An 11,922-nucleotide genomic window follows, 5' to 3' on the forward strand; every position below is an offset into this window, starting at 1 on the left:
TTTAGCAGGAAATGCACTCTGGCTATAAAGGCATTAAGCTTTCTGCACCCAGATGTTATTGCTGTTCATGTGCGCAGGATTTAAAGGGTAGATGTGGAGAATCTCAAGTTCTTTCTCCAATCATTCCAGGGCATCATTAGAAGAGGGGTCAACCTGGGCTTAGGAATCAGGCCCGGCAAGGAAGCGACAGCTCAGAAGCAAAGTAACATGGTCATTTCATTCTTACTTCCTGGCAAATCAGGTGAACAGATAACTCACCATGGTTCAGATGCAAAACCAGTTAGAACTGTCTCCAATTTCGGGTTGATATGAAAACAGCCGAGTCAAAATTAGTGGGGTTGGGACTGGGGGACTGACCAGGAAGGACTACTGGAATGCCTCACAGAGGTCACAGGGGAGGGCGTGATTTGCAGGTCTATCACAGCCCTCCCCCCCCCCCCCGCCGAAGCCCTAGACAATCTAATGAGGGCGAGGACAGTCTCAGATTCATGCGGGTTGAGGCAAATCACAAACCGGTGACTGGGAGTGTGTATGGTAGAGCCCAACCCTGGGACAAACGTCCAGTAGGTAAATAGGGCCCCAGCCCAGGTGGCTGGGATAAAGGACAGAGCCCCAGTCAGAGTGGTGAGCTGTAGTCCAATCAGGAAGCACTTGTATGGCATCGAATATCTCTGCCAGGATATATAAGAAACTGCTAACAGTGATTGCTTCTGGGAAAGAAAACTAAGAGAATGGGCTGGGAGAGAGATGTTTCTTTCCCACGGTATTTTTTTTTTTTTTTCCAGTTAAATGTTTTATTAGTGCCTCTGTAACTCTTTCTAAGCAGCGGATTAGTTACATTTTTTAAATACCAATTGAGGAGATTGAGTTTGGATCAAAAGTGCTTGAGGAACTGCTAGAGAGTCCTGAGGAAGATGTAAGTGATAACATGCTCTGCGGGATAGACCAGAAGTGCCAGTGAGGCACAGGGCATGCGGAAGACCCGGTGGAAGAGAAATGTGGGGAAGGAAGAGGGAACAGAACCTCCGTGTCTAGCCGAGGTTAGCCCAGCGGCTTCTAACCACCATCAGCGCTGGGCGCTGGACGTCGGTGGTGGAAGGCACTCCTCTCCCTCGGTTATATCAAATGCCAGAGACAAAGAGACAGGAACACGGAAAGCAATCTTCGAGAAAGCACTTCCAGGATAGCTTGTGAACGTCCAGACGGCAGAGGTAAGAAAGCAAAGGGAGTAGATACAGTAGATAGAAGCGACTTACCCTAGGATTTGGAGATTTCAGGGAGGAAAAAAGATGAAAAGGTGACTAAACAGGCAAATAGAGCAGAGCAAAGTGTTTCAATGTTTAAGATAGGGAAGATCTGAGAAAACTTGAAAGTAGAGGACAAAGCCGGCGAGGAGGGGAAGACTAGAGGGCCCCAAGGGAGGAAGTAGGGCAGGGGGGTGGTGGTGTAACATCCAGAAAAAGGGAGGAGATGAGAAGCATGGAATCCAGGATGGCTAGAAGGACTCAGAGGCCTCCTTTGAGTCTGGAGTGAAAAAGTCAGGAGACCGAAGTGAAAACACTAATAATGCACCTTAGGGATTAGATGCAAAGGGTCAAAAATCGAAATATATATGATCTGCTAAGAGCAGAACTGGAGGTTGGAGGTGGGTGGGGGAGATTTATGAGCCATATTTCCAAATCATAAGCCAAAGAACAGGCACCCCATTGTAATCAGAAATATTTGATCTTTGGTTTTCAGCCCTAACTAGCACATTAACCTCTCACTGAAATCTTGATACTCCCCACAAGTGATGGTTTTCCTCTTGGGGGTGTCCATTTGCTTCTAATCCTTCTATGGATTGCAAAACTCCAACATGTCTTAAAACATGGAGCTTGATGCTGAAGATGGAAAAATGAACTAGCTCCCAATAACAGACCGGTTCTCTCTCATAACGTCTCTGCAGACAGAGGCCCACCAGGGAGTTCGTACGTGGTGTGTTATGTCCTCAGCTAGGGGGTCCTCAGGAATGCAGTCCAACTTCCCTATTCTACAGATTGGGACACTGAAATAAGTATATGAAGGTGAAGTACCCAGTGTTATGCAGCTGGCCGGTGCAGAACGTGGGCTAGACCTCAGGTCATTTCCTGTCCACTGCGTTCTCCCTATCCCGCCTGAGGCTATGCTGCTGCCTGCCGTGTTTGGACATCTGCTCTTGTCCTTCCATCAGTGGGGTTCATTTGCTTTTTGCCTGAATAGGACTTTATGCAAGGGGAGTCATCTAGGGTGCTAGCCCGCAGGACGGGTGCTGGGTAGGGGCTTTCATGGGAGCTAGTCCGAGGGACCTGAGATGGACTAGCTACTTGTCTCTGAAACATGACAGGCAGCGTGCCTTCAGCTAGCTGAGGACTGGTGTAAGTCCCCAAGGGCCAGGCAAAATACAAGGCCATGTGTTACCTGACATCCACATCATGCGGTGACCCTTCAGGATACTTTTTGCCATGATTAGAAAGGCTGGGTTTCCCTGGCCTTTATACCAGTGGCCACAAAGCATTTCGGGTATTTCAGATCCTTTGAGGTTCTTTGACAAGAGAGACACCCTCTTGCCACAAAAATAAACATTAACTCCTACACGCACCGTTTTGTATACAATTCAAAGGTATTAGAGTTACTCTGAACCTTCTAGGGCTGGTCAAGCATCATCTAATCAACTCTGATTCTGAATAAACCTTCCTAACTGATAAATAAATATACATATCAAGAAAAATAGTTTGTTCCACAAGACTATCTTGGAAAATATTCTGTTTTAAAAGAAGAAAAGAAAAGATTCTGGTTTTTTTAGATATAGCAAGTTTTTCTCCCCCTGAACCCCTGGTATCTCCTTTGGGCACAGAGGGAATTGTGTGACATTGGAACTGTCTTCCAATACAGAAGTAGAGGTGGAGGGTAGTTGAGGTGATGCTGGTGACAAGGATTCATCCCTGCTGACCATGGACTTAAACTCCTGTTCTGGCTTCCACAGCCTCACACCAGATTTGATCCCCGCCCAGCCCTCCTAATGGCCTCCCACAGTCCAGGTTAGATAATTCATGCGTGCTCAGGTCTTTTCCAGCATTTCTGCCATCTGGCTAATGATGGGGCACCATATGTCAACAGCAGGATACGGGCACCCGCCTATGGGTTGGGGCACAGACCTGCCCCCATGAACAGCATGAGACTTCCCAGCATGAGACTCACTTCTGAATGACACAAGGAATCTCTTTTGCATGAGTCTGCAACCAGGACACAAATGACCGAGGTTCCTCCCATGCAGGGCTGAGCGTGTGGTAAATGACATACATGTATTTGAGTTACCTTTAAGTCACCCGTCACCTGCCTCTTCCCTAGCAACTTAGCGTTGTTCGAGTTGTTTCACACGTAGGCACAGATATTATCTAACAGCCTATTACTCCTGCGGGGTTAAAAATCAGGAAGCAAAGGCTTTACTACTGAGTTCGGTGGATATGTTAAGCAGATTTTTCACCCAACACTATCCCCAAGGGGTTCTAGATTACTCAGGTCATTCAGTGAATTATGACTGGAAGAGATCTGTAACCGAAGCGGGTACTTCCTGTCTTCACATATCCTCAGATGGGAAACTGGGAAGCACGTTGATTACCTTGTGCAGTTGGCACTTCTGTGTGCACACTGGGGGTGGGAATGGGGCCATCTAAAAGTCCAGACCCCAGATAGTGGACAGAAGCTTCTTGATCAGCACAAATCTTTCAAGTCCTTGCTACTGATTAGCTTACACTGTTCTTCACTGTTTCTAATTATATGTGTCTTTCCCCATAACTGGAACCATTTGGGTCCAGATGGTTGCATTACCATAACTGTTTCTCTTTATCATGCCTGAAAGTCCAAGGGTTCCTCTAGGCTTGAGGTTTTCTAAAAATGAGGCCAGGCTCTTATTCGCTACCTGCCCCCCCCAACTTCCTTTTCAACTTAAAAAATAACTTGAATGCAAATGAGAGATATTAAATTCAGAGCTCTTAATAATGGACTATTTTCTTAGTCATTAACTATTGAATTAAGTAGGCAAACAAATATGTGTTCAGCATCAATTAGCCAGGCTTGCCTAACTTCAGCAAGCTAAGAGAAAATCCCAGAGGGCTTTCATAAATGGAAGAGGTGGAATGTGTGACAGTCATATGACCTAGTCCAGGTAATGAGGACAGTGGAAGTCTGATATTAACTTAAAATTTATTTTTGAAAGCTGTAATTTAAGTGCGCATTTGCCACCATTAACCTCGCCCTTCATTTTTCCTTCAAATGAGTAAAACAATAAGCTTTTATAAACCGCACGATTTCATAAGATCAGAGACGTTCAGGAAACTAATGCATACTATAGTTATTTCTTAACTTATTGTGCTAATTGGAGTTCTTGAAGGTCAAGGTCATTGAAATGCTGTGTGTCATGGAAAGAGAACTGAACTGGAAATGAGGGTGCAGCCCTATTTCTGGCAAGGTCACCTGTCAGCTGTGTTACAGAGGCCCGGTCATTTAATTTCTCTGGAACTCCGTTTCCACACGTGTTAAATGAAAAGTTTGGATGGTTCATGTCTAAGATCTTTGTTCTCTGAAATGTCATGACTCTCAAAATCACAGTTGAATCAACAATTTCATCTTTCTGTTCTACCAAGTTTTCTGACATTTCTCACCCGGAGAAAGATATATCTCTTAAGTATCCTCTGCCTCGTCAGAGGAGAATAAAACTAGAAATGGCTAATGAAGAGCCTGAGGTTGGCAGAAGAAATGAGTATCCTGAAGAATCCACAAAACCCATAAAATCTTTCATGCAATTAGGTGTGTGAAATACTGCAGGCAAATTCAATTCTAAAATTCTTAATTAGGCTCCTATTGTATATTCCCCTACTAATAGCACCTTGCTTTTAAAGTATCAATCAGCAGAGAATCTTAATTTTGCAGAACAAGAGAAAATGTTTCAGGGGATAATGAGAAATAATGTAGCAGTAGCACTGGGGAAAGAATTCAGAGAAGGACCACCTCAACCATCAATCGCAAAAGGTGAGATTTAGGGAAAGTCCAGAGTGATCAAAATTTTCACCCTGCCTCATATGCTGATGTTGTAGATCCCTAAGGTAGAAAAAGGAACCATGAGAAGGAAATAATACTGACACTTTCTGATTCTATTGGTACACACACATGCAAAATACATTCTTTTTTTGTAAATGTGTATTTATTTTTAAGGGGGGAGGGGCAAAGCGGAAGGGGGACAGAGGCTCTGAAGCAGGCTCCATGCTGACAGCAGAGAGCCTGACGTGTGACTCAAACTCACCAACGGTGAGATCATGACCTGAGCTGAAGTCGGACACTCAATCAACTGAGAGCCACCCAGGTGCCTCTAAAGTACATTCTGTTAAAAGATAATCTTGAAGGGTAAAATCATGATTGTCATACCAATAGAAAATGGAAACACATGTCAAGGTATGTATCTAACTCCTTAACTAATCATTGGACCCATAAGGTATTTCAGCTGTTTCACAGGACAATTGAAACAAATACACACTTATACGGGCAGATAAGGAATTAAGAAATGAATTTACAAACAGAAACAAAAAGCAGTCCATCCAGAGTGCAATTATCAGTTGCACTCCACCAGACGCAAGTAACTTGCAACTCTGTGGACAAGAATCATTTGCATTATGATTAGCTTTCTGTAATTTACTGAGTTGTAAAATAGCTCTGAGACAGTGAAAGGGAAGATAACTAAGAAGCATGCACTAGACAGAACACTCAGGGATCCTTTTATCTTTTTTTTTTCCCTTTTCAAAGTCTTTCACGATTTTCCCTGATAATTTGAGGGAATGTAATGTGGTAGAGAGTAATGAACCCAGGATATGGCAACAGGCAGCCCAGGATTTGAATTCCTTTGTCATCTTGAGCAATATATTTGACTTCTGAGTCTCAGGTTCCTTTTCAGGAAAATGGGAATGACAATGGCTAACTTTGAAGATTGTTATGCAGGTTAACTAAGATAAAAATATAAAGAAACTATTTCAGGGGAGGGGCCAAGATAGCAGAGCAGCATGGAAGTTTTCTGCTTCTCTTGTCCCTGAAATGCAGCTAGATCAGTACCAAACAATCTTGCATATCTAGAAAATTGATCTGCAGATTAACATAACAATCTGCATAACCTGACCCACAGAACTCAGTAAGTACGTGGTGCAGCAAGGTGAACTGGGGGAGAGAGAAGCTGTGGAGGGTAGGGAGCTGTTTTTGCTTGTAGAGAGAGGACAGAGACAGGGAGGAGAATACAGGAAAAACACTTCTGCCAAAAGCAGACGGAGAGAAAGAAAAAGAGTGGAAACCACCCACAAGGGGCTGAACAAGAAAAGGAGAAACGAGAAAGGAGAGGGTTTCAAAACCATTAAGACTCTATAAACAGGGTAGCACAGAGTCTGAAACTCCACAGCTCGATACCTGGTGGAGCTCTGGTGGGAAGAGTGAATCCCCAGGAGCAGACAGTGAGATCTGAGGTGTCCCGGGGCCACATGCAGAAAAGCAATTCCCCTGATGAGAGGACATTTGGTAGAGGCTGTGTGGTCTCCCTATGGGCAAGGGTCCCAGCAGACCCTGGAGAACAGCCATGTTTGCTGATGTTGTAACAAGGACATTAGAGAACAGTGAAGCCTGGTGCCAGATGTGTGCTGTGATTTACCATAATCCCTGAAATGCTCCTGCTACATGATCACATGAACTTTTTCTGGGGCAGGATGGCCACCCAGCTGCAGTCTCCGGGCCTCTGCAGCAGTGCAATGGGGTGAATGTTCCCGAGGGGCTGGCCGCACCCCAGCCGTTGCTTGGCGAGGCCCTCCCCTAGAGAGTCCCAGTGGATCAAAAGCACAGGGCCCTCAGAAGGGAGGGGTTTGGAAACACAGCCCCATCTGAGATAAAATTCAGCAGGGAGATGCTGCTTAGCAGGCTGACAGCTTAGTCGCGGACAGTGTAGAAGCTGGGATAGGACAGAAGCCAAGACAAAAGAAGGGTGCTTGATTACTCGTTGGGGAGTGCACAGAATTCTGATGCTAGAGACTGGATAGCTGGGTGACGCCATTTTCACCTCTCCCATGCATGCACATACATGCCTACGCGCGCCACAGTGATCTACAGTGATCCAGTAAGCTAAGCAGCACCATCTAATGGAGAACAGAGCTATTACACCAAGCCCCGTCCAACTATACCAACCAAGCTCTAGAGGACCACCACAAGTCTCTCCACCTGCTTAGTTTACAGTATAGAGTGCTTCATAGTTTTACTTCTAGGGGAAACTGGATGTAATTTCATTCATATTTCATTCTGTTCTTTGGTCCATCTATTCATTTTTTTTTCTTTTCTTATTCTTGAATACAGAAAGAGAAAACATTTATTTTTATTTTCACTTTTTATAAAAAAGATTTGTCTTTAATTTTTTTCTACCATATTTTTTTGGTAAATTTTTAACTTCTATTTTACTCTCATCATTTCATTTAATTCTACATTATCACTTTTTTTTAATTTTCAAGTGTTTTCCTAATTTTTTCTCCTTTTTAAAATTTTCTTTTCTTTCCCTTTTTTCTCTATTCTATCAACAGCATCTATCTTCTCTCTTCTTTCAACAACCTGACAAACACACACCTATGATCTAGCATCCTTTCTTTGATTTTTTTGTGTTATTTTTAATGTTACTAATTTTTTCTTTCTCCAAAATGAGAAGATGAAGGAATTCACCCCAAAAGAAAGAACAGGAAGAAATGACAGCCAGATGACAACACAGATGTAAGCAAGATGTCTGAACCAGAATTTAGAATCATGATTAAAAAAAACACTAGCTGGGGCTGAAAAAAGCATAGAATTCCTTTCTGCAGTGAGAAATAAAATCTAGTCAGAACGAAAATTTAAAATGTTATAACTGAGATTCATTTTCGAAAAGATGCCATGGCTGCAAGGATGGATGAAGCAGAGCAGCGAATCAGCGATATAGAAGACAAACTTAGAGAAAAATGAAGCAGAAAAAAAGAGGAAAACTAAGGCAAAAGAGCACGATATAAGATTTAGAGAACTCAGTGACTAGTTAAAAAAGAATAATATCTGAATCACAGGAGTCCCAGAATATGAAGAGGGAGAAAAAGGGGTAGAAGGTTTATGGGAACAAATCATAGCGGAAAACTTTCCTAACCTGGGGAAAGACACAGACATCAAAATCCAGGAAGCACAGAGAACTCCCATTAGATTCAACAAAAATCAACCATCAATTAGGCATATCATACTCAGATTTACAGAATACATGAACAAGGAAAGAATTATGAAAGCAGCAAGGGAAAAAAAGTGCTTAACCTGCAAGAAAAGACAGATCAGGTTTGTGTAGACCTATCCACAGAAACTTGGCAGGCCAGAAAGGAGTGACAGGATATATTTAATGCGCTGAATCAGAAAAATATGCAACCAAGAATTCTTTAGCCAGCAAGGCAGTCATTAAAAATAGAAGAAGAGATAAAGAGTTTCCCAAACAAAAACTAAAGGAGTTAAACCAGCCCTGCAATAAATTTTAAGGGGGACTCTCTAGGGGGAGAAAAGATGAAACAAAACAAAAAAGACCAAAAATAACAAAGACTAGAAAGGACCAAAGAAGACCACCAGAAACTTCAACTCTACAGTCAACACAATGGTAATAAATTCACATCTTTTAGTATTCACTGTAAATGTCAACGGACTAATGCTCCAATAAAAAGACATAGGGTAACAGAATAGATAAGAAAACAAGGTCCATCTATATGCTGTTTACAAGAGACCCACTTTAGACCTAAAAACACCTTCAGATTGAAAGTAAGGGGATGGAGAACCATCTATCATGCTAATAGTCACCAAAAAAAAAAAGAAAAGAAAAGAAAAGAAAGAAAAAACCAGAGTAGCCATACTTATATCAGACAATCTAGATTTTAAAATAAAGACTATAATAAGAGATGAAGAAGGGCATTATATCATAATTAAGTGGTCTATCCACCAAGAAGACCTAACAATTGTAAACATTTATGCCCCCAACTTAAATATATACTCAATTAATCAGAAACCCAAATATATACTCAATTAATCATAAACATAAAGAAACTCATTGACAATAATATCATAATAGTAGGGAACTTCAACACCCCCACTTACAACAATGGACAGATCATCTAAGCCAGAAAATCAATGAGGAAACAATGGCTTTGAATGGCACACTGGACCAGATGGACATAACAGATATATTCAGAACATTTCATCCTAAAGCAGCAGAATACACATTCTTCTCAAGTGCACATGGAAGGTTCTCCATAGTAGATCACATATTGGGAAACAAATCAGCCCTCAACAAGTACAAAAAGATTGAGGTCATACTCTGCCTATTTTCAGACCACAATGCTATGAAACTCAAAATCAACCACAAGAAAAATTTTGGAAAGACAACAAATACTTGGAGAACTACAGACCAATTTCCCTGATGAACAGAAATGCAAAAATCATTGACAAGATACTAACCAACTAGATCCAACAATACATTAAAAGAATTATTCACCCAAATCAAGTGGGATTTATACCTGTGATGTAAGGCTGGTTTAATATCCTCAAATCAGTCATTGTGATACATCACATTAATAAAAGAAAGGACAAGAACCACATGACCCTCTCAATAGATGCAGAGAAAGCATTTAACAAAATACAGCATCCTTTCTTGATAAAAACTCTCAAGAAAGTAGGGATAGAAAGATCATACCTCAAGATCATAAAAGCCATATACAAAAGACTCACTGCTAATATCACCCTCAATGGGGAAGAACTGAGAGCTTTCCCCCTAAGGTCAGGAACATGACAAGGATGTCCACTCTCACCACTGTTATTCAACATAGTATTGGAAGTCCCAGCCTCAGCAATCAAACACAAAGGAATAAAAAGCATCCAAATTGGCAAGGAGGGAGTCAAACTTTCACTCTTTGCAGATGACATTATATCCCATATGGAAAACCCAGAAGATTCCACCAAAAAAGCTTCTAGAACTAATCCATGAATTCAGCAGTCACAGGATATAAAATCAGTGCACAGAAATTGGTTCATTTATATACACCAATAATGAAGCAACAGAAAGAGAAATCAAAGAATTGATCATATTTACTATTGCACCAAACCCCCTAAAATACCTAGGAATAAATCTAACCAAAGAGATGAAAATTCTATACACTGAAAACTATAAAAAGCTTATGAAAGAAATCAAGAAGGCACAAAAAAATGGGAAAATATTCCCATGCTCATGGATTAGAAGAACAAATATTGTTAAAATGTCGACACTACCTAAAGCAATCTATATATTTAATACAATTCCTATAAAAATAACACCAGCATTCTTCGCAGAGCTAGAACAAACAATCCTAAAATTTGTATAGAATCAGAAAAGACCCTGAATAGCCAAAGAAATCCTGAAAAAGAAAACCAAAACTGGAGGCATCACAATCCTGGACTTCCAGATATATTACAAAGCTATAATCATCAAGACAGTATGGTACTGGTACAAAACAGACACATAGATCAAGGGAACAGAATAGAGAACCCAGAAATGAACCCAAAACGTATGGCCAACTAATCTTTGACAAAGCAGGAAAGAATATACAATGGAATAAAGACAGTCTGTTCAGCAAGTGGTGCTGGGAAAACTGGACAGTGACATGCAGAAAAATGAACCTGGACCACTTTCTTACACCACACACAAAAATAAACTTAAAATGGATGAGAGACCTCAGTGTAAGACAGGAAGCCATCAAAATCCTCCAAGAGAAAGCAGGCAAAAACCTCTTTGACCTCAGCCACAGCAACTTGTTATTCAACATGTCTCTGGAGGCAAGGGAAACAAAAGCCAAAATGAACTATTGGGACTTCATCAAGATAAAAAGCTTCTACACAGTAAAGGAAATAATGAACAAAACTAAAAGGCAACCAACGGAATGGGAGAAGATATATGCAAATGACTTATCAGATAAATGGTTAGTATCCAAAATCTATAAAGAACTTATCAAAAATTCTACACCCAAAAAACAAATAATGCAGTGAAGAAATGGGCAAAAGACATGAATAGACACTTTTCAAAAGAAGACAGCCAGATGGCTAACAGACACATGAAAAAAATGCTCCACATCACTCATCATCAGGGAAATACAAGTCAAAACCACAATGAGGTACCACCTCACACCAGTTAGAAAGGCTAAAAGTAACAACTCAGGCAACAACAGATGTTGGTGAGGATGTGAAGAGAGAGGACCTCTTTTGTGTTGCTGGTGGGAATGCAAACTGGGGCAGCCACTCTGGAAAACAGTATAGAGTTTCCTCAAAAAATTACAAATAGAACTACCCTATGACCCAGCAGTTGCACTACTAGGTATTTATCCAGGGGATACAGGTGTGCTGTTTCGAAGGGGCACAGGCACCCCAATATTTATAGCAGTGCTATTGACAATAGCCAAAGTATGGAAAGAGCCCAAATGTTCATCCAAGATGACCAGATAAAAAAGATGTGGTATTTATATACATACAATGGAGTATTACTCGGCAATCAAAAAGAATGAAATCTTGCCATTTACAACGATGGAACGGGAGGTATTATGTTAAGTGAAACTAGTCAGTGAAAGACAAATATATGTCTTCACTCATATGTGGAATTTAAGACACAGAACAGATGAACATAAGGGAAGGGAAGCAAAAATAATATAAAAACAGGGAGGGGGACAAAACATAAAAGACCCTTATAAAGAACAAACTGAGGGTTGCTGGAGGGGCTGTGGGTGGGGGGATGGGCTAAATGGGTAAGAGGCATTAAGGAAGACAGTTGTTGGGATGAGCACTGGGTGGGATATGTAGGGGTGAATCACTGGAGTCTAT

This window comes from Leopardus geoffroyi, chromosome A1 (genome assembly GCF_018350155.1).
Source record: "Leopardus geoffroyi isolate Oge1 chromosome A1, O.geoffroyi_Oge1_pat1.0, whole genome shotgun sequence".
Lineage (NCBI taxonomy): Eukaryota > Metazoa > Chordata > Mammalia > Carnivora > Felidae > Leopardus > Leopardus geoffroyi.